Source organism: Trachypithecus francoisi, unplaced genomic scaffold, assembly GCF_009764315.1.
Source record: "Trachypithecus francoisi isolate TF-2019V2 unplaced genomic scaffold, Tfra_2.0 Lachesis_group12, whole genome shotgun sequence".
NCBI lineage: Eukaryota > Metazoa > Chordata > Mammalia > Primates > Cercopithecidae > Trachypithecus > Trachypithecus francoisi.
The window spans coordinates 82,184,881-82,208,444 of NW_022681457.1; the positions used below are offsets into that span (position 1 = coordinate 82,184,881).

The window sequence follows — 23,564 nt, forward strand, 5'->3', positions numbered from 1 at the left end:
CCCGGAGTTTGCAGTGAGCCCAGATCGTGCCACCGTGCTCCAGCCTGGGCGAGGGAGCAGGATTCCCTCTGAAAAAAAAAAAAAAAAACAAAAAAACTGCAAACCCCCTTCCTCCAGTTTTCCTCATACCCCTTATCCTAGTGTATTTTTTTCCCCCATAGCACCCAATGCCTTCTAACATATTACATAATTTTCTTACGTTTATCAGCTTTCTCCCTATATTAGAATGAAAGCTCCAAGAGGGAAGGGTACTTGTTTTCTCTCTCTCTTCTGTTTACCGATACATCCCGAGCACTAAAATAGTGTCTGGTAACCTTAGCAGTGATTGGCAAATATTTGTTGAGTAAATGAGTACATGAACCTTCAGAATCTTGCTAGTCTTATAAACAAAAGGAATATGTGAGTACTTTGAATCTCCAGTGCCTAGAAATGCTTGACCAAATGGCAAGTGTTCAATGTTTACTGAAGGAATTGTGTGCTCAGATCTGCTGGAGTTTATCTAAACCCTTTGAGGCTATGTCAAAAAAGTACCCAGGGCCAATTCACTCATGCCTCTCCTTTTCCTCTCATCCAATCAGCCCAGTATTCATCTAACAAATATCTAAGTCTCCAAATATTGAGCCACCCAATGTGAGTTCAAAAGCGTGTTTGGTGCTGCAGGGGAATACATGACTAACGCGAATGAAGCAACAGCAAATACTACACTGGAATGTAATTAAGTGTGAAATTATAGGGCAGATTATCAGTGCTAATAGTTTAGAGAAAGAATCAGTGAAGACTGACGTAGAAGTAAATTCCAAAGTTCACTAGTCGACCAAACTACCCTTCTAAACGCTCCACCTACTGATAGTAGGACCATAACCTAGGTAGCTACCTTGAGAGTCAGAAGGGCCTTTAGAGTTCCAACTCCTTTAAGAAAGAAAGTAAGACCAGGCACGGGAAAGGCCTCGGCAGACATGAGTCTAGCACCTGGGGCTCAAGAAGTTCTGAAAGGAGGGGTGTCCTGAAGGTCCAAGGCGCCTTTGTTGGGGGTCCCGGAATCCACGGTGTGCCAGAAAAGGCGTCCGGTTTCCTGGAGAGGCGGCTAAGGTGCCGGGCGCTTCGGTGAGGTGGCGGAGGTTGGGGGGCGGGGGAGGACAGGAGGCACCATTTCTTCGGGGCATGGGGCCCCAGGTCTCCGCGGGCAGGGACCAAAGCCACCGATCCCTACTGTCCTCAACTGCGGGGTTGCTTCCGCTGCCCTTGCTCCCCAGACGCCACTCCGAGGCACAAGGACCCCAAGTCGCTCGGAACTGCGGGCCGCTGGGTGACACCCGCTGAGCCGAGGCATAGCCCCGGGAGTCTCAGGGCACTACTTGTCCCAGCGGAGGGATCCCGCGTGCGTCGAAGCGGCCGAGGCCGCGCAGGGCCTTGACGCCGCTGACGCCGGCCCGGCGGCATCGCAGGAGGAGGTGGCGGCGAGGGTGGGAGGGGGATGTGGGTCGGGAAGTAGTTCCGGGTGCGCGGCCCCGGATGTTGGCTGCTCCCGCTGCCGCCGCCGCTCTCGGCGCTGCTTGGGGCCTTGGCCGCTTGCACTAGGCACCGTTGGGACCTTTCCCGGGGGCGGAGACGCACGCAGCGGCCGGGGGCTCGGCCGGGCCGTCCCGGCCTGCGCAGCCTGAGGTAAGTGCCCGCCACCGGGGCGGCCGGGCCTGGGCGGCGGGCGAGGAGGCGGGGCTGGGGCATCTCCCGGGACGGAGGCAGGGGCTGCCCTCCGCGAGACGCCCTCTCTCTTCTAGTCGCAGCCGCGCTGTGTGGTGGGCGGCGGGCGGGGCAGGGGGCCTGGGCCCGGGCTGGGGCCTGGCGGGCGCTGAGGGCTGGGTCCCTCCCTCCCCCGCGGCGCTTCTCTTCAGCTGCTGCTGCCCCTCAGCCGGGAAGCAGCGGCTCCGCGTTTCCCGCCCCTCCCCCAGGCGGGGCCCTGGGGAACCAGCCGTGGATCCCGGGGGCTCCTAGTCCGAGGGCAGCGACCGTCTCCTTCTATCCATGACCTGTCCCCTGGCCCGGGCTAGCCCCCGGACCCGGCAGTCTGCGGCTTCTTCCTTTCAAGCTTGGGGGCGCTTTTCTGCCGGCCGGGCGGGCTGTACCTCACGCCTCAGGGTGGCCCTTTGGGGTGAGGAGGCCTTTGCGAGGGTGCCTGCGTTCCCGCCCATCCTGGGTCTGTGTCCTTTGCTGGGATTAGGGCAAAGGCAGACGTTCCATGCGGACGTGTTGCTGTCCTGTGTGTGTTGCATCCTGCCCACGTGGTAGAGTGTCTCCCGCCCCCCCCTCCCAGCTCCATTTTTGCAGCTGGTGAGGAGGGAGGTTAACGGGATGGTTTTTCCTCTGTGATTTCCTCCGGGTAGCATGGAAGGTGTTAGGGTCAGTTTGCTTTGCCGAGGCCGACTGTTGGTTAGATGAAGAATGAAGAGTTGTACTCTGAAATTGAGGCCAGTAGGGGACATAGCAGGGCTTAGTTTCATTAACATTTTTTCTCCTCTTCCATTAGCTGCTCTTATTCTTTTCTCTGTTGGTTAATCGTAGAGAATAAGCGCTTGCTACGGATGCATTCAGGTATATAGTTTTCATTTCTCTATTTTACCTTTTGTGTGTCTGGTGAGCAAAGGTTTTACTATTCCGTGTTGGTGCATTCCACGTCTGTGTTGTCCCTAGTTGGATTCCTGAGTGAGTTAGAGCCATTCACTGTAATTCCTGAAGGAGTTAGAGATTGGTGGGCACCTTTTTGGTCTTTTTCTGAGATTTATTTGTGTTTGTTTTCCTCCGTTTTGTTTCCCAGTGAAAAAGCGTGATGTCATAGGAGCGTTATATGCATAGCTCTTTTTCTCACAAGGCAGCACTAGTTTCACCTAGTCACTTAATTTGTAGAAGCTCTTTTACTTCACTTTTCCTCTTACTCTGTTGAGTAACCCATTGCACTCTCTTTTTTGAAACTAGTTTGAAACATGTTTTGAGTAGTTTTTTTCTTAATGTCCCTTCCAGATTAGGGTTTTCATCTTCTATTTGGCTCTTTTGAGACCACAGATTGTTCCCGCAGTAACAGTGAGAGAAACCTATTCCCCCTGGTCCCTAGCAAATATTTAAAGAAAAGCAGTAACTCCTCTCTTTTTTCTGAGTGGCATATATTATATAGATGTGATTAAATGTTTTAGTTTCTTAAATAGGAGGATTTCTCTTTTTGCTTTTGTGTCTCAGAATTGAGGTGAATCGTCTTGGTTTTGTGCTGCTGAGGACAAAGCTGGGCAGTTTCTCATGCTTTCATTAGATTTTTTTTTTGGATGAGGCTAGAACTTGTTTATTTTGGCTCTTTTTTGTTCATTAGTTTGGGTAAAATAGAAAATCTTAATGTTTCGAAGTTACTTACTAGATTCCAAAGTGGCCTGAATTCTCACTTTGTTTTTCACATTATACATTCTTTGAGTATATTTTTGACTTTTTTTCACTTTTATCTGGTACAGTTTGTATATTCCCTTTCGTTCTATGTAGAATGAAAATATTTAAATATAGATTTTAGATTCTGTCTGCTTTCATTATGCTACGTATGGGTGGGGCAGTGGAAAATAGAGAATGTTGTTCTGATACATACAGAGGCTTTTTTTTTTTTTAAGTAAGTCAGCATTTGTGTACTTCTGTAAAGTTCCATGTTATCTATGTGTGAAGTAGTCTGTATGAAGAGACAAATAAGATATGTGGTTTCTTGGAAAGCTTCAACTTATATCGAAAGAACAGAGTTGTTTTTTCTGTTGGGGAAACACGTACATCATTCAGAATTACCAAACTTCATTGGACTTCTCCTTGGGATAACAGTACAACCAAAGTCAAAAGTGTAAGTGACATTTGAGAAAGATACAAATTTCCAAAGGGGAAGAGATGTATTTCAGGAGAGCGAAGGGGCCTGTGCAAAGTGGGAGAAGTGGCAGTGTACAAATGATATCAAGGAGCTTGACTGTCAGATCATCTGTGTTGGTAAAGAATAATAAATGAGTTTAGGATTGGTGAGGAGGTATTGCTGGAGGATCTTTCAAGGTAGAGGGTTTAGTTTGATATGGTACCACAATGGATTCTAAAGAATGAGAGTAAGATGGTGCATCTTGTTCCTGAGGAAGGTTTTTGTATCAGTTGAGTGTCCTGAGAGTGGAGAGACTGATTAGAATGCTCATGGAGAATTTTAGGAATAAGATGATGAGGGTGTGTTATAAGATAGTAGTTGTAGGAAAAAAATAATAGCTAAAGTTTACTTACTGTATGGCAGATGTAGTTCTAAGTGCCTTACATGTGTTTACTTCATTAAATCTTCATAATAAGGTATTAAAATCAGAAGGGACTTTGGGCAAGTTACTTAACCTTATGCATGTAATTATTTCCGTATACAATGAACAGTTAGATGAAAGGTAGATTTTGCACTGACCAGGAATATAGATGGTGGTAAAACACATCAGTAGATGTGTGTTGGGAGGATAGTAGTATAATGAAAAAAGAGCTTTGAGGTTTGGAATTTTGGGTCCTGTAATAGGCTGATAGCATTCTGAGAAGAACCAGAAAGTGCATCAGTTTCACAGAAGCCAAGGAAGATTTTCTACAAGAGGGGGGGTTTGACAGTTTCAAATGCAGAGTAGAAGTTCAGAAACAGTGGCTACAATGAAAAGACAATTGAATGAAACCAGAGGAGATAATTTGTAACCTTAGAGAGAAATTTGAAAGGAAGGGTAAGTAAGAATAGATGCCGGATTTGTTTTTCACAGGATTTGTAGAGACATTAGGATCTGGTATGGTAATTCTTAGTATTTCCTTTAAAAAAGAAACAAACTTATGTTCCAAAGCCAGTGATTTTATACTTGAATGCTTCTCTCCTTAAACTTTTACTACTCTTAAAAAAAAAAACCAGCTTTCTTGAAATATAATTCACATACCATTTCATTCACACATTTAAAGTATACAAGTCAGTGGTTTTTAGTGTATTCACAGAGTTGTGCAACCGTCACCACAGTCATTTTTAGGATAGCATTTCAAAAAGAAGCCTTGTACCCATCGGCAGTCACTCCCCATACCCCCACCTCCAGGCAGCCACTAATGTACCTAACATCTTGTAGAGATGTTGATAATTCCAAATGCCTGTTGTGGGCATTTCATACAGCATAAGGTCTTTTATGTCTGACTTCTTTCACTTAGCATATGTTTCAAGGCTCATCCACGTAGCATGTATCAGTATTTCATTCCTTTTTATTGCCAAATATTATTCCACTGTATGGATATACTATGTTGATATCTATTGCTTTAGTTGATGGGCATTTGAGTTTCTTATTCTTTTATTATTATTATTATTATTATTTTAGATGGAGTTTCTCTCTGTTGCGCAGACTGGAGCGTAGTGGCGCCATCTTGGCTCACTGCAATCTCTGCCTCTCAGGTTCAAGCGATTCTCCTACCTCACCCTCCCCAGTAGCTGGGATTACAGGCATGCACCACCATCCCTGGCTAATTTCTGCATTTGTAGTAGAGACGAGGTTTCACCATGTTGGCCAGGCCGGTCTTGAACTCCTGACCTCAAGTGGTCTGCCTGCCTCAGCCTCCCAAAGTGCTGGGACTACAGATGTGAGCCACCGCGCCTGGCCAAGTTTGTTAATTCTTTTAAACTCCTCCCCATTTTCATTGAATCTTCGCCCTGCCAACCCCTCACATGGCCGCCTTTTAGATTATAACCTCTGCCATGCATTTTGCTAGGCATTGGGGATATAAAGATGAATAAGACATGGCCCTTGAACATTCATATAGTGTTTTATTGGTTTATATACATTTTCTCATACATTCTCTCATTTGATCTCAACAACCCTGTGATAAAGTCAGAACATCTTAAGATGAGCAATTTGAAGTTTAGGTGACCTGCTTAGGGTTGTACACCTAAGTAATTGGTGGAGCAAGTGGGTCTTCTTAGTTCATATCTGTGCTGTTTCCACTACTCTATGCTGTTGTTTTAACTTAAAGCATTCTCATGTAATCTCCTGGAGACTTAGAGGGACTGGAAAATGTATTTACTCAAAGAATCACTTTTTTTTTTTTTTTTTTTTGAGACAGGGTCTCACTCTTGCCCAGGCTGGAGGGAATGGCGTGATCATGGCTCATTGTAGCCTCAACCTCCTGGGCCCCAGTGATCCTCACACCTCAGCCCCGCCAAGTAGCTGGGACTACAGATGTGCGCCACCATGCTCTGCTAATTTTTGTATTTTTTGTAGAGAAGTGGTTTCGCTGTGTTGCCCAGGCTGGTCGCGAACTCCTGAACTCAAGTGATCCGCTAACCGTGGCCTCCCAAAATGCTAGGATTACAGGCGTGAGCCACTGTACTCAGCCCACTGATTTTCTTCCGGACTTAAAATGAAGATTTTTTTTCCCTGGATTCTGCCACTTGTTTGTTCTGCGTTTTAGACAAATCATTTCATATTTCTTTTCTTTCAGAACTTTCATGGAGTTCATGTGATGGTAATGATAATAATAGCTAACATTTTTTGAGGCCTTACTATAGGCCTAAAAGTGTTCTAAGTACTCTACATTCATTGTCCATATCTTAAAACCCTTAATATTTTATAAATTTTGTGAATATATTTTATAAACATATTGTAGATTTTATAAATTTATTTTAGTTGTAAATTTTATAAAGATGGTAGTTTTACAGGTGAGGAAATGGGCACAGAGAGGTTAAGTAATTTGACTAAGGGAACATAGCTTGAAATGGAAAGAGCCAGGATTTGAACTCTTGCAGTCTATTTTCAGAACTCCGTGGCTGTTAATCACTACACTGTTCTGTTTACTGTGTTATGAATTAATAGAGGATAATATTTCAAGTAAGGGCATGACCAGAATATGAAGATTTGATTTTGAATGTAGTTGGGGAAACAGTTAAATAGCAGTTTTAAGTTGGCATCACATCCACTTTTCTGTTAAAAGTGGACTTAACACTATAGCGTACAAAGATACATGTTGTTTAGACATTTTTTTGTTTGACCCTGCTTAAAAGCTTCTCAGCTCAGAAATTACATTATTTTCACTGATCTTCACTGTTGGCTTTGTTAGTCGCGTAGCTTTCCACATTGCCACTATTCAGAAACCTTGGCTCGAGACAGCTAAAGCTCACTTTTAGCTCTCTCCTCAGCCTTCCTTTAACTGTGAATTTTTGTTTTCCATTTTGAACAGTTAGCCTTTCAGTCCTGGAGGGAGTTACTCTTTACCTCTTCCACTCCAAAACCCAGAAAACAGTGGCATTTTATAACAACTGTCACAAAATTTGACCATCTTAATTGGTGTAACGTGATTTTAGTGCACAAATAAGAACCAAAGCATAGTGTTTTGGTTAAAGAGATTGACTTACTCTGAAATTGGAAAAGGCATCTGCTGTACAGGATTTTTGATTTAATAGAATTTGTTATAACCAGATCAGCAGAGCATTATTACTGTGGGCCATCTGTTGGGATATGGAAATAGCTTTGTTATATGGAACCAGATGTTGTTTTTATATTTATAACAATGACATTCTGCTTATTTTAAGTAATCTTTTGTAGTTAGGTACCTTTGGCTGCCATTCTATTTGACATGTATATCAACTGATAACCTGAGAATGTGGTGTCTTTCAAAATGGCTGTTATTCTTCTGTGGGATCAGGACAAAACAGATGAAACAAAAAAGAAACGAGACTCATACAGTGTCAAACTTTAGTACTATAACAAGATAAAATATAGGAAAGGTGACCTGGCGCGGTGACTCATGCCGGTAAACCTAGCACCTTGGGAGGCCGAGGCAGGCGGATCACTTGAGGTCAGGAGTTTGAGACCAGCCTGGTCCACATAGTGAAACCCTTTCTGTACTAAAAATACAAAAATCAGCTGGGCATGGTTGTGGGTGCCTGTAATCCCAGCTATTTGGGAGGCTGAGGCAGGAGAATCGCTTGAACCTGGGAGGCTGAGGTTGCCGCGAGCCGAGATCCTGCCACTGCACTCCAGTCTGGGCAAGGGAGTGAGACATTGTCTCAAAATAAAATAATTTAAAAAAAAGGATAAGTATGAATATGTGATATGAGATAATTAGGACCATATTAAATAAGAGCTTTGACTTTGAGACTATTAATAAAGGCCTAGTTTCTAATAATTACTAAGCCACTTGGTTGCTCTAAGAATTTTTACCATGAATCTAAAGCGATTTGATTTTGATGTAATTGGACCTACATTAATACCACACTGTCTGACTTGTTTCCCATCATCAATTGATGAAATAGTCTGTAACAAGACTCATATTTGTAGAGTGGGACTCAAACTTAGGGTGCAATAGAGGAACTGTTTTTAGAACATAGGCTTAGAGAACTCTGTTCTGAATTGAATGCTAACAATTTGAAGATGACTGGGTCTTTGGGTGGGAATTTTTATTTTTTTGAGACAGGGTCTCACTGTGTCACCCAGGCTGGAGTATAGTGGCTCCATGAGAGCTCATTGCAACCTCCAATTGCTGGGCTCAAGTAATCTCCTGCCTTTAGCTCCCCAAGTGGCTGGGACTAGAGGTGCATACCACCACACCTGGCTAATTTATTTTTTATCTTTAATTCAGACAAGATCTGACTGTACTGGCTCCCTAGGCTGGTCTTGAACTCTTGGCCTCTTCCTTCCTTCTTGGCTTCCCAAAGTGCTAGGATTACAGGCGTGAGCCACCAGGCCCGTCCTGGGTGGGATTTTTTAGAGAGTCTCTCCAGAAACTGCATGATGTCTGTTTTTCATTGTCTTCAAATCAATGTAGAGAGTCTATAGATGCCATAGAGTTGGCCAGCTATTCTAGGATAAGCCTGTGTCAAGGAGACTATACCCAGTAAACTGACTTTCAGTCAGTTTTCACCTGCAGTATAAAACAAAAAGTTCTAATGGAATTCTCCTACCTAGAGTCCTCCTCAGTGGTATAGTGGTTACTTAGGAAATAAGATTGATCTTCTGATTGATTGGAGTATGGTGCCCATGTGACCTTATTAAAAACCTTGTAAATTGGAATCATCTTTTTTTTTTAAGATTGGGGCCTGACCTTTGACACCATCAATAGCCCTTGTTTCTAATTAGTACTATTGTGTTGAAACAGATTTGTGAGAGGAATGGATAATAAAGGAAAGACTGCTAGAACTCACTAACTGTTGCAAACTTGTTTGCTTACAGAGAGAGGGGATTGCAATATGATGGAAGTAGGTTATCATAACGATTCTAGATTTTGGCTGGTGGGTACATGAGTGCTTATTAAATTATTAAAGTTAACTTTAAAAAGTTTCTGTGGCTTGGCCATCAAATTTTGGGTAATTACAGGCACAACGGTCAAACATGCAGCAATCAGGGTCAGGTTGACCTTTCTGAATGAAGATGGAGCAGACTGTCATGGCAGGAGGTGAATGATACATGATGTCTCTTTCTGCTAGGGTAGTTGAGTCTGTGAGTCTATGACACTTTATTTGTCTACCCTGTGTACAGAACTGTTGATGGTATTGTCCCACTTTGTATACATGGGTAGCCATCAACATCAGAAATGGCACCTTTGTATATCAGAGGAATTTGTGTTTTATATTATTATAGGGGATGTGTATTTTCAAAAGATTTCCACCTTACATTTGAATAATATTGTTTCAAAAGTGTTTGATCTGTTGGATTTTGGAGCCTTATAACAGCCTTGTGATATGTGTTAATAGTGATATTCCTATTGACAAATGGAGAAAATGAGATAGAAGCTAGGACTTAGTGCCACTCAATTATTTAGTAGTGGAGCAGACACTGGAACTCAGACCCTGCATTCTCCTTTTTTCGTACTCTTAGTATAAAACTGACAAAGTTTTGGTGAGGAACTTACTCTGGATTTTTGAGGTAAAAATGGAAGGTTATAGACCACAAAGGACCTGGCCTACTTGGAGCAGAACATATGATAATATCAGACTTAGGGTACATAAAACCAATGGGAGCAGTTTCTTCCCTTGTTAAATTTAGGTCCATTTCTAGTCATTGGAAGCATTTTTACTGAATCTGCATTCTTCATCTTTGCAGAATTCAGGAGTTAAGGGAAACTTTAAAGGGTTACTCAATAGCAGATTCGTCTTGTTTTATGTAAGTACACATCTGTAAAATTTAGACATTGAGAAAGTATCCCTGGAACATGATTCTACTAAGGATGCCTAGGTTACAGGCACAGTGGGAGATGTGTTGTCTGTTGCCTGGTGGTTAGGAAGAATAACAGTATATAAAGAAGTCATATCTGCATAGAAAAAAAGACTGGGAGAGAATGCATCGTAATGGGTAATTTAAATTTTCTTCTTTGAACCTGTATATATTTTCTAAGCTCTCTGCAGTGACCATATATCATTTTTGTACTCAAGGAAAACCTATACAGTTTGATTTTTATGGTTCAAATGAGAATTTGGAAAAATGTGGATCTTCGGACTTTTTTTTTTGAGATGGAGTCTCACTCTGTCTCCCAGGCTGGAGTGCAGTGGCGTGATTTCTGCTCATTGCAACCTCAACCTCGTGGATTCAAGCGATTCTCCTGTCTCAGCCTCCCAAGTAGCTGGGATTACAGGCGCCTGTCATCACGCCTGGCTAATTTTTGTATTTTTAGTCAGACGAGGTTTCACCATGTTGGCCAGGCTCATCTGGAACTCCAGGCCTCATGTGATCCGCCTCGCAAAGTGCTGGGATTACAGGTGTAAGCCACAGTGCCCGGCCTGATTTTAGGACTTTTGAAGAGCAGTTTAAACACTTGATGCTATGAAATTGTTTTGCTTTCTACGCAGTTTGTTAACAAATCAGTTTGATAAGTTATTGATTATCTTATGGATCAAGTTGTGAGTGTATTAAGTGGTTTGGGTTTTTCTTTGCATTCTAATTTGGTCATTTAGCTCTGCTAATCAAGAAATTAATTTTAGTCCCCTAGAAGCAAACAGGACCTTAAGTTTACTTACAGTAGTTATTTATCAATAAATGACCTAGAAATAGCACTCCAATTTAAATCCTGAAAACTAACTTAAGGATCCACTTATATGCTTCCATTCCTTGGCAGATTTCTAATAAAAAAACAAATGGTTAGAGCTTCTTTAAGGTACTGTTTTTCATCCATGTACATTGGACTCATTCATGTCTCTTACTCATTTGCTTGCTCATTTGTTCACTCTTTTTTTTTTTTGTTTGTTTGAGGGAGAGTCTCGCTCTGTCGCCCGGACTGGAGTGCAGTGGCCAGATTTCAGCTCACTGCAAGCTCCGCCTCCCGGGTTTACGCCATTCTCCTGCCTCAGCCTCCCGAGTAGCTGGGACTACAGGCGCCTGCCACCTCGCCCGGCTAATTTTTGTATTTTTAGTAGAGACGGGGTTTCACCGTGTTAGCCAGGATGGTCTCGATCTCCTGACCTCGTGATCCGCCCGTCTCGGCCTCCCAAAGTGCTGGGATTACAGGCTTGAGCCACCACGCCCGGCCCATTTGTTCACTCTTTTGCTGTGTTCTGGGCACAATACTAAATACTGGGGACACGACTAAGGCAGGGTCCCTGCCAGCAAAGACTACAGCTTTTAGTTTGGGAGAAAAATCAGAGATGTCCTTGGCATCTGAAAGTATCCTGTGATTTCTTCTGTTTTCTACTTTTTGACTAGAAAGGCAGAATGAGTAGCTAGTTCAAAGAACTTAATGGATTTAGGGATGTGAATAGATGGCTTTAAGGGAAGCTGATGGCTTCATAGTTATTTCTCTGATTGCAAAATATTGAAAATCTAAGGAATTTCGTCATCTAAGGAGCATTTGTTACTCAGGTAGATGACCTGGGCATTCAGATTTATATCAGGTTTGCTTTGGGAACATAAGCAAACAACATTGTATTGATTCTTCCAGGATGGAGACAGTGTCTTTTTGTCTCTTATCCTCTATTCTTAACACTGTGCGTGACACATAATAGGCATTATTATATAGCCATTATACAGTCATGTGCCACATAATGATGTTTTGGTCAACTGTGGGGCACATATATGTATATACAGTGGTGGTCCCTTAAGATTATAATGGAGCTGAAAAATTTCTATTGCCTAGTGACCTCAAAGCCATCACAATCTTGTAGTGTAATAAAAAAAATAAATTTAGTGTAGTCTATGTGTACAGTGTTTATAAAGTCTACAGTAGTGTACAGTAATGTCCCAGGCCTTCACAGTCACTCATCACTCACTCCCTCTGAGCAATTGCCAGTCCTGCAAGCTCCATTCATTATGAGTGTCCTATACAGGCATACCATCTTTTATACAGTATTTTTACTGTACCTTTTCTGTGTTTAGATACACATGCTTTTGTATTCCAGTTGCCTACCATATTCAGTGCAGTAACATGCCATTCAAGCTTGTAGCCTAGGAGCAATAGGCTGTATCATGTAGCCTAGGTGTGTAGTAGGCTCTACCATCCAGGTTTGTGGGAGTACACTCTGACGTTTGTACAGTGATGAAATCGCCTAACAACACATTTCTTAGAAAGTATCCCTGTTGTTAAGCGATGCATCACTGTACTAATAAAAGATGTTGCATGTTTAAATTTAATTTTAAGAATTTTAATACTACAGATAGTTTTGTCTAATACAGTGATAGATATATACACACTATATATACTGTATATACACTGTATGTACACTATATACTATATATACACACTATAATATACACACTATATATAATATATAATATATAATGCACTATATATGTTTTTATATATGTATATAGTGGTTCCTAGAATTTTAAGAGTTAATCATTCAAATCAGTGAAGTAGATTGCTAAAACACTTGATATATAGTCATTCAGCTACTTTTAGAACACCTTTGGTCACTCATAGCTGTAAGGTAACCTGTTTGTTATTAGTTGTAATTGAGGCAGAATTTGCATCTAATGTCATCTCTTTTTCTTAGTTCTTCCTGTGGAACAGTAGAGACCTAGTCTGCCTTCTTTCACAAGATTATTCAATTATTTGAAGGTGATTGTTCAGCATATATCTCTTGAGTACCTGTGCATGCAAGACACTGTCCTAGATATTGTGAGAGATCCAAAGGTAATTAAGAGGCATAGTCTGTTAGCAAGAAATGGGTATAGATACTAAGAGCTATGGGTTTACTGAGAAGAGGGAGTGCTTTTGCTTATGATGATGAAAAAAGCTTCGTGGATGAGATAGTGTTTGGATTAAGATTAAACGTGGAGCATTCAAGGCTGAGAGCATAGTCAAAGACTTAGAAATGAGGAAGCACAATGCGAGTTAGAGGAATAGAGACCCAGCTTGGTTGTTCCCCAGACTATCCTCCAGGATATTAAAACTGTTCATTGTTGTATCCCCAGCACCTGGAGGAGTGGTTGGCTAATAATTGGTGCTTAATAAATATTTGTTAAATGAATGGTCATATTTGAGAAATACTGATCATCATTTTCATGGATGTTAAAGCATTTTAGGATATTGAACACTCTAAGTCATTTAGAGGAAAGAAAGTGTTTATCTCAATCTTCTGTAATTATGGAGTGTGCATTAACAACTCTTGAAATCCTCTGGAAAATATTACACACTGGTCTGTATGGTAGAGGTGAAGTGGAAGGCTAGAAAGGTGGAAGGCTAGAAACACCCAGTTTCTTCAGTCATTATACACTTGCACACCCAGTTTCTTCAGTCATTATACACTTGACATTTGGTTTCTGATCCCTCACTAGTTTGATATCCCTCCTTCCAAGGATTCTGTCCTGTAAGTGTTCTTAAAATGTGGTGCTCAAAACAGAACATGTTTCCCTCCATAGGTGATGGTTTTTAAATTCTATATTAAAACAAAACAAAAAACCCCCAGAATACAATACTCCAGTTGTGAACTAACTAGTGAGGAGTACATGGTACTGTTACACTCCTTTTCTGGATACTGTTCTTCTGATGAAGCCTAAGATTGCATTTTGTTTCTTTTTAGCAGCTGAGTCACTCTCTTGGCTCATACTCAGTTCTCATCTTAATTTACAAGAAGTTCTTTGAGTAGATTCAGAGAGATTTCCTATTAGTAGAGCTAACTAACGAATGCCCGTTTTCTTCTGATTGAGGCTAGGCTGTTTTCTCAGAAGTACTAGTCATCCTTAGCTTCCTGAAATCTGAGAAAGAAAAATAATTAATTATCTATTAGTATTGTTGAGCAACTAACACCAAACAAGTTTAGTCCAACTGCCCTTTTGAGTATATTCAGAAGTATATGAAATATGAAGAACCCCCCTTTACCCGTCATTGAGATTCATCAAATTAAAATAGGTGTCACATATGCCTCAAATATCTTTTTTCTTTAAGTATTTCAAAGAAAATCATAGACATTGTCTTTTCATCCCTATGTCAGTATGCATCTCTAAGAAAATGTAGATATTATATAACCCATGCCATCATTGTATCTGATGATAGAGTAGACAATAGACAATATTTTTAGGTGTCATCTAATATCTAGTTCATAATAAAATGTCCTGATTCTTTAAAAACATCTCTTTACAGTTGGTTTTTAGTTGACTCAAGATCCAGATAAGGTATATACACTGCATTTGGTTGTTATATTTCTTAAATCTCCTTTATTTATTTATTTATTTTTACATGTGCATAACGTGCAGGTTTGTTACATATGTATACTTGTGCCATGTTGGTGTGCTGCACCCATCAACTCGTCAGCACCCATCAACTCGTCATTTACATCAGGTATAACTCCCAATGCAGTCCCTACCCCCTCCATGATAGGTCCCGGTGTGTGATGTTCCCCTTCCCGAGTCCAAGTGATCTCATTGTTCAGTTCCCACCTATGAGTGAGAACATGCGGTGTTTGGTTTTCTGTTCTTGTGATAGTTTGCTAAGAATGATGGTTTCCAGCTGCATCCATGTCCCTCCCTACAAAGGACACAAACTCATCCTTTTTTATGGCTGCATAGTATTCCATGGTATATATGTGCCACATTTTCTTAATCCAGTCTGTCACTGATGGACATTTGGGTTGATTCCAAGTCTTTGCTATTGTGAATAGTGCCACAATAAACATATGTGTGCATGTGTCTTTATAGCAGCATGATTTATGATCCTTTGGGTATATACCCAGTAATAGGATGGCTGGGTCATATGGTACATCTAGTTCTAGATCCTTGAGGAATCGCCATACTGTTTTCCATAATGGTTGAACTAGTTTACAATCCCAGGGGGAAAATGGAACCAAGTTAAATCTCCTTTAACTGAACCATAGCCACTTCCCACTCTCCCCCCTTTTGGATAATTTGACTCCTTTGGCCCTTCACGTCTCTTATCGGTACCAAATTCTGTTCCTTTTGAAATATCTGCTAGATTTTTTCTTCTTTGATGACAATTCAGCAATCATTTTGGAGTATTATGTGTAGAACGTGTCCTAGGCATTATGGGAGATAAAAAGTTAATTCAATGTGTACATGGCCCGCTAGGAGCCAGCATTCCAGTGGTAGAGACAGATGCCTACAGAAACAACATGAAGTGGATTATTTGTCCTCCAATACATCATGCCTTGATGATAAAGTCTCCCATTTTTTTTTTTTTTCCTGGAAAATGATGACAGTGGAATCTTCTTCATACATCTCTTTAATCATGTACTGATCAGGAACCCACATTTGGTTTCCTCTTGAGTCAGTTCATACTTGACTATTTTTGGCCTGTCACTCAGTTCTTCCACTGGCTCCCACTATTATCCAAAGTGGCACAAAAATATTTTTATTTGCTTTATTTTAAAAACCCACCTTTATGTTATGTAGAATTTTCATTTCTCCAACAAGATTGTAAACATCTGGAGAGCAAAAGTCATACTGTCTTCTTTTTCTTTATAATACTGGGTGCTTAATAAGTACTTTTGAAGAGTCCTGGTACATATACCAGGTCTATTCTTCTGTTTCCTAACTTTCTAGAGTCAGCTGGAGCTTCTGCCAGTTAAAAGTAAATAATCCAGACCTGGATCTCTTCTTACCTCAAAAGTCTCCCAGCAAACAGTCCATTCAGTGGTCTAACGGAATCAGGGATGACAGATAAATGATTTGCATGTTACCAATTTCCCCTCACCATGTCCTTGGCAGACTACTAATTTCTGGTTGTGTTTAGACATTATTTTCTCTTTGTAGCACTTAAGGCAGCTGCTGCCTATTGAGCATTATTGACAAATAATATGAAACCTTTCTGCTACCCTTGTCCTAAACCAGTAATCAGACTACATCAGAATCACCTGAGATAACTTTTAATTACTAGATTTCCCAAGTTTCACCTAAATCAGGATTTCCAGGAATGGGATAGAAATGATTATAAAGTCAGTAGTGGTTTGTTTACTGACTTTGGGAACAAGGCAGGTAATTTTTATTTTGTTAAACATCTCTGGCAGTGGAGACTTTATGGCTTCCTATCTTTTCAGTTTCAGTACAGCATTTTATTCCTCTGACAGCCAGTAAGTTCTGTTAGATTCAGTGGAGTTTTCAGCAACATGGGTAGGATCTGTTGCTTTGAATTACACCAGGCAAAGCACATGAATCAAATGCCCAAGATAAAGATACAGGATCCAGAGAAGTGGCATCTTGGTTTTCTAAATATAACTGAGCTCAAATTTAAAGCCTCATAGCCTTTAGCCCTCCAAAAGCTTATTCTTTGTTTAGTGAATACCTTTAAATGTTGCTTAAAATGTAAGAGTTCAACATTTTTTAGTAGATAATCTTTTGGATTTTTCATATTTCGTGTATATTCAATAAAGGTGGTTTAAACATATAATGTGATCTAATTTCATGTACCTTTAAACATCTAATGTGATCTAATTTCATATACCTCTAATTTCATATATCTAATTTCATATACCTTTAAACATATAATGTGATCTATTTCATATACCATATAATTTCGGTATTTAAACCTACAATGTGATCTAATTTAATATACCTTTGTCAGGTTCTCAGTAAAAATAAATCTGTAAATTGGGAAAGTCTTCATTAGACCACATGATAAGATTTTGGGACCAGATATGAGGTAGTTAAGTTTTTGAGCAAAGTAGAGAGACTGAAGCCTCAGGATTATCTAGTGAGTTAATGACAGACCCAGAAATAGAATCTTGTGCTATTTGCTTGGGTTATGATTTAGTTTGAAGAGGGTGGCCTGTGATCTGTTTACATAAATTGCAGGAAGTAAGGTTTGGGGTTTGGAAGAAGTTATAGCTGTGTGATGTTTGGCCAGGAAGTCCCCCTTCCCCACACTCACCACCTGTTTTATTGACACTAGTCCTAAAATACGGAGGAAAAGAGGCAGTTACGTATACTTCCTACTGTTAAAACAGTCTTTAAAAGCCAAAGCTAATTTTTTTCATCTTCTGTTAGTCTCCTCCTGGCCCTGGTCTTGTTTTAGGAGGAGAGGGGGGTATAGCCTAAGTAGTCGATTTGTAGATATTAGTAGTTTCCTTGATAACTTTTTCAGGTGTATGAAACTTTTTTATTGGCTGTACATGTATCTTCATTAAATGTGTTTAGAGAATAAACAGTATGGTTTGAAAATAGTGGAGGCCACCAGAAAACTATTGAATGGTTCAGGGGGTTATAGATTTGTAAGTAATTGTTTTTTCTAGAGTTGTTTTCTGGTGAGGTAGTTACTTTTACTCTCCCTTTGCTGTTCCAGCTGTGGGGTTTGGGAGTGGATCCTGTGGCACTAGTGAGAGAAGCAGCAGGAAGCAGGAATAAAAACATTTGTGTGTGGTGGTTCTGAACTTATTTTTTTCCTAACAGCTTTGTTGAGATATAATTCACATACCATCCAGTTCACCTAGTTAAAGTGTAAAATTCAGTGTTTTTTAGTGTATTCACGGGGTTGTGCAACCATTGCTACAGTCTAATTTTAGAATGTTTTTCTCCTCCCTTGCAAAGAAACCCCATACCTCATAGCAGTCAGTCCCTATTCTCCATTTACTTTTTCTCTTACTGCTAACCCTAAGAAACTGCTATCTAATTACTAACATTGCCTATTTTGGATGTTTGATGTAAATGGAATCTTACAATATGTAATCTTTTATGACTGGTTTCTTTCACTTAGCATAATGTTGTTAAGGGTTATACATGTTGTAACATTTATTCCTTTTTATTGTCAAAACAGCATTCCGTTATGTGGATATAACATATCCATTCATCAGTTGATGGGCATTTGGATTATTTCCATGTTTTTAACAAAACAAAACAGGGGCTTGCTCTGTCGCTGAGCTGGAAAGCAGTGACACGATCACAGCTCACTGCAGCCTCTACCTCTTGGGCTCAATTGATCCTTCCACCTCAGCCTCCTGAGTAGCCAGAACTACAGGCACAACCCACAGTGCCTAGCTAAATTTTGTGTTTTTTGTAGAGTTGTGATCTTGCCATGTTGCCCAGACTGGTCTTGAATTCCTGGGCTCAAGAGATCTGCCTGCCTTGGCCTCCCACAGTGCTGGGATTACAGGTGTGAGCTACTGCACCCGGCCTATTTTCATTTTTTTGCTATTATGATTTAATACTGCTGTGAACATTCTTATACAGATTTTTGTGTGGATGTATGTTTTCATTTCTTGAGTATAGAATTTCTGGGTCATATGGTAACTCTTAATGTCTGACTTTTTGATGAACTGCCAAACTTTCCCAAAGTAGCAACACTATTTTGCACTTGTACTAGCAATGCATGAAAGTTTGAATTTCTTCACATCTTTGCAACACTTGTTATTTTGTGTCTTTTTGATTATAGCCATTCTAGTGGGTATGAAGTGGTGTCTTGTTTTAATGTGTATTTCCCAGCTGGGTGCAGTGGCTCACGCCTGTAATCTCAGCACTTTGGGAGGCTAAGGTGGGCGGATCACCTTATATCGGGAGTTTGAGACCAGCTTGACCAACATGGTGAAACCCTGTCTCTACTAAAAATACAAAAAAAGTTAGCTGGGCATGGTGGTGCGTGCCTGTAATCCCAGCTACTTGGGAGGCTGAGGCAGGAGAATCACTTGAACGCGGGAGTTGGAGGCCGCAGTGAGCCAAGTTCACACCACTGCACTCCAGTCTGGGTGACAAGAGCGAAACTCCCTCTCCCAAAAAAAAACAAACAAATTATTTCCCTAGTGATTATGCTGAACATCTTTTCATGTATTTATTGGACATTCATATGTCTTCTTTGTAGAAATGGGTGTTGAGATTCTTGTCCATTATTAAATTGGATTATTAGTCTTCTCGTTATTGAGTTGTAAGATTTGTATATTCTGGATACCTAACTTCCATCTTCTAACTGCAGACTGGTCCTAAATTGCTTAGAAGTAGAGAAAACTGGTGGATACAAAAGACTGTATTAAGTAAAGTTTCTTTTTTCCCCCCAACTTTTGAAGAATCTGGTTTATTCGTTCACTGAAAAAATATGAATGCTGGCTTTATACTAGGTTTTGGGAATATAACAGAGAATGAAACATGGAGCTCACATTCTAATGGGGGAGAAATAAAAATCATATCAGATGGTGACAAGCTTTTCTGTTTTCTGTTTCTATTTATGAAGAATAAAATAGAGTAATAGAGATAATGTGATGAAAGTTCTGACATTCTTTACCATTCCTGAATTCTTAATCTATAATTTCTGTTATTACACTTTCTACTTAATTTAATACACTTTGTAGCTAAACTATTATTTTTCTTTCACTCCTGATTCTTTTTTTTTTTTTTTTTTTGAGGCGGAGTCTCGCTCTGTCGCCCAGACTGGAGTGCAGTGGCCAGATCTCAGCTCACTGCAAGCTCCGCCTCCCGGGTTTACGCCATTCTCCTGCCTCAGCCTCCCGAGTAGCTGGGACTACAGGCGCCCGCCACCTCGCCTGGCTAGTTTTTGTATTTTTAGTAGAGACGGGGTTTCACCGTGTTAGCCAGGATGGTCTCGATCTCCTGACCTCGTGATCCACCCGTCTTGGCCTCCCAAAGTGCTGGGATTACATGCTTGAGCCACCGCGCCCGGCCTCACTCCTGATTCTTAACCCCTGTCCATGCTAATTTTTGCCTTCACTATTCTACAAAACTCGCCCAATGTAGTAGTAGTATCTTCTTTTAAAAGCCAGTATTCTCTTTTCAGTTTTTATCCTTCCTGATCTACACTGAACACTATTGCCTTTCTCCCTCTTAAATCACTTGCTGCTGTCTGCAGTCCAACTTCCTCAAGTTTTTTTTTTTTTTTAATCGTTTGTCTTAATTATCTATGTGGCCTCTCTTCTGATTGAAGAGCCTCATGATTTTAATTGCTCTTTGAAAGCAGATGACTTCTTAGCTCAAGCTGTACCACTGCCTTCAGGTTTAGCTAGAGGAGCTGGGATGAACAGCTGATTGCTTCTCACTCATCAGGATTCTTTTCCCTTTACTCTTCCCTCTGGCACGTTTCTTCTATTTGGGTTGATTAGGATACAGGTTATTTCTGCGACTGCTTTAATGATTACCTGTGACTAATGGTATAATAATCTACAATGTTCAGTCAAGTTTCTTGAATCAGAGGGTTTGTTTCTTCATGGGTGTTAGTGAATTTTATACTTTCAAGTATTTTGGAAAGATAGGGCTGAATTCAGAAGTAAAAAAAGGAATAGCTTCTTGATCTCTAGAGCTGTAACAGTTTTTTTTTTATAAATAAAATAAATGAATTTTTATTTTTTTAAATCTCGGTAGGTTTTTGGGGACAAGTGGTGCTTAGTTACATGAATAAGTTCTTTAGGGGTGATTTCTGAGATTTTGGCGCATCCATCACCCAAGCAGTGTACACTATACCCAATGTGTAGTCTTTTATTCTTCACTCCACTCCCACCCTTTCCCCAGTCCCCAAAGTCCATTGTATCATTCTTACTCCTTTGCATCCTCATAGCTCCCACTTTTGAGAACATACAACGTTTGGTTTTCCATTCCTGAGTGTAATAGTTTTAACAAATGTTTAATTCTTACCTTTGTCTGGTGTTATGCTAATGTTTTCATTCAAACGACTGTCATAGTAACTGAGGCATTTACTGCATTTTTCCTTTCTTATGAAGGAGGAAATTAAGCCTTAGGGAAGTTAACATATCCAAGGTCACACAGTAGTTGTCAATAGTTGGGATTCCAGTGTTGAGTCTTCAGCCACAAGGTCATGAATGGTAGTAAGTTTTTTGTAAATTGTAAAGCGTTACATTTCTTTGTAGGTGGGAAAGGGGAGAGAGCTCCTAAGTATTTCGGGCTGGGTGTGATGACTCATGCCTGTAATCCCAGTGCTTTGGGAGGCTGAGGTGGGAGGATCGTTTGAGGCCAGAAGTTTGACATCAGCCTGGACAACACAGCAAGACCTTATTTTTACAAAACACAAAAAATAAAAAAAATTAGCCCAATGCAGTGGTGTGCACCTGTGGTCCCAGATACTAGGGAGGCTGAGGCAAGAGGATTGCTTGAGCTCAGAAGTTCGAGGCTGCAGTGAGCTATCATCTGGCCACTGTACTCCAGCCTGGGCAACAAAGCAAGACCCTATCTCTTAAAAACAAAAAGAACTTATTCAGAGCTTTTTCAGAACACTTAGTTCTATTTCACTCCATGCCCCCAAATAATACGTTATTTTACAACTGTTAGTGTGTTGTGATGGCTTCTTCCTAAATGTGGATCGTTTGTAACTCAGTTTAATGTATACTTGAATACTGCTTATGTTAAAAGGAATTCCATGCTTTTCTATTGGTAATGGAATATAATACAGTAAATAGCTTGTATTGCAGCATACTCATTAGCTAATGCCTGGCTTTTAGTACTCATATTCTGGTTGTGTCATTCTACTCTTTCTTGATACATACTAGTTTTCAAAAGATTTGGAGATTTATGCTGTTGGCACCAAATAAAACCATGTAAATATGGATGTAATTGAATGAGTTAATATCATTGTTCAACTATACTTGATGTCACAGGGATTTGTTTGTGGCTTGGAGGACTTCAAAATTTCCTGACTTCAATGTGAACCTTAGTCTTCTTTTGTGAGATTTCCCTGTTGGTTGTTCAGTTGCTTGGATAGGGAGAAGACTGGTATATGTTTGTTCTTTCAGTCAATAAGCCTAGGGTTCAGCATGTCATTTAAGGACAGTGATCTAGAGGAAAAATGAATAACACTGGGACTAAGGCATTGAAGCTAGAGCAGATTAGAAAGATAATTAAAAGTTAGAATTTGGTAGTAAATGGTAACTTATTGGAGGTCCTAAGGGTGTTGATGTTTGGACAATTCAGTATGTGAGATCATTTTCCCTTGCCTGAGTTTTGAACTGACTGAGAAATAAGAACCTACAGATGAAGAAGCAAGACAATACCTTTAAAAAAATTAGCTTTTTATTCAGGTAAAAATCACATACTGTGAAGTTCACCATTTTAAAGTGTACAATTCAGTAGTTTTTAATATATTCACAAGGTTGTGCAACCATTACCACTATCAATTAGGCCATTTTCATCACTCTAAAAAGAAACCTAGCAGTGACTTCCCATGTGCAATCTCCCTCTCTTCCCCCATCTCCTGGCAACCACCAGTCTACTTTTCATTTCTATAGATTTGCCTATTCTGGACATTTCATATAAATGGAATCATACAGCATGTGGTCTTTTGTGTCTTTTTCACTTAGCATAAGGCTTTCAAGGTTCATCTATGTTGTAGCATGTAAAAGTACTTCATTCCTTTTTATGGCTGAATGAAGTTGCATTGTGTCTTATATGGTTATTACTTAGATAAACCCTATTTTGTTTATCCATTCATTAGTTGACAAGCATTTGGGTTATTTTCACTTTTTGGCTTTATGAGTAATGCTGCACATTTGTGTGCAAACAGTCATTTGTGTGCATGGTTTTGTAGGAACATTTAAATTCTCTTGGAGATATATATGCCTGTAATTGCTGGGGTTTATGGTAACTCTGTGTTTAACTTTCAAAGGAGTTGCCTTTGTTTTTGATAAAACCTGTATTGTAGAACGTGACTTAGGTTTAAGAGCCAAATGAGTTGACTGACTTTCTGCAGGCCCTCATCCCCATCTGTCAATGGGACAGTTCACTCTAGAGGATGTTTGGGTCAGCAGAGCGGACACACTCAGATCATTGCCTTGTAGAATCCTGGATGGAGAGGGAAGAGAGAGACTGAGGGCTGGGCGTGGTGGCTCAAGCCTGTAATCCCAGGACTTTGGGATCCCAGCCAAGGCAGATGGATCACTTGAGGTCAGCAGTTCAAGACCAGCCTGACCAACATGGTGAAACCCCATCTACTAAATACAAAAAAGTAGCCAGGCGTGGTGGTACATGCCTGTAATCCCATCTACTTGAGAGGCTGAGACAGGAGAATTGCTTGAACCCAGGAGGCAGAGGTTGCAGTGAGCCGAGTTGGTGCCATTGCACTCCAGCCTGGGCAACAAGAGTGAAAACTCCGTCTCAAAAAAATGAAAAGAATCTGAGTCCCTGGAACTCAGTTCTTTTGTTAAGTTAGCTCTATGTACTAACCAATTTACCTCTTTGGAGAGGAGTGGGCTAAGAGACCAGGAG

The 23,564-nt window shown here is 40.5% G+C and overlaps 1 protein-coding gene across 4 annotated transcripts in view; it reads left to right on the plus strand.

The window, feature by feature from the left end:
- The first annotated feature begins 854 nt into the window (after positions 1-854).
- FOXJ3 (forkhead box J3) overlaps positions 855-23,564 on the plus strand; it is a 157,416-nt gene continuing 134,706 nt past the window's right edge. For 2 of the 4 annotated variants that reach the window (XR_004440910.1, XM_033226864.1), the window contains exon 1: positions 1,531-1,662. The gene's annotated coding sequence lies outside the window, so the exon portion shown is untranslated. Of the gene's footprint in view, positions 1,105-1,492; positions 1,663-23,564 lie in introns of those variants that run through there. The other 2 variants (XR_004440907.1, XR_004440908.1) reach the window with 2 other exon arrangements.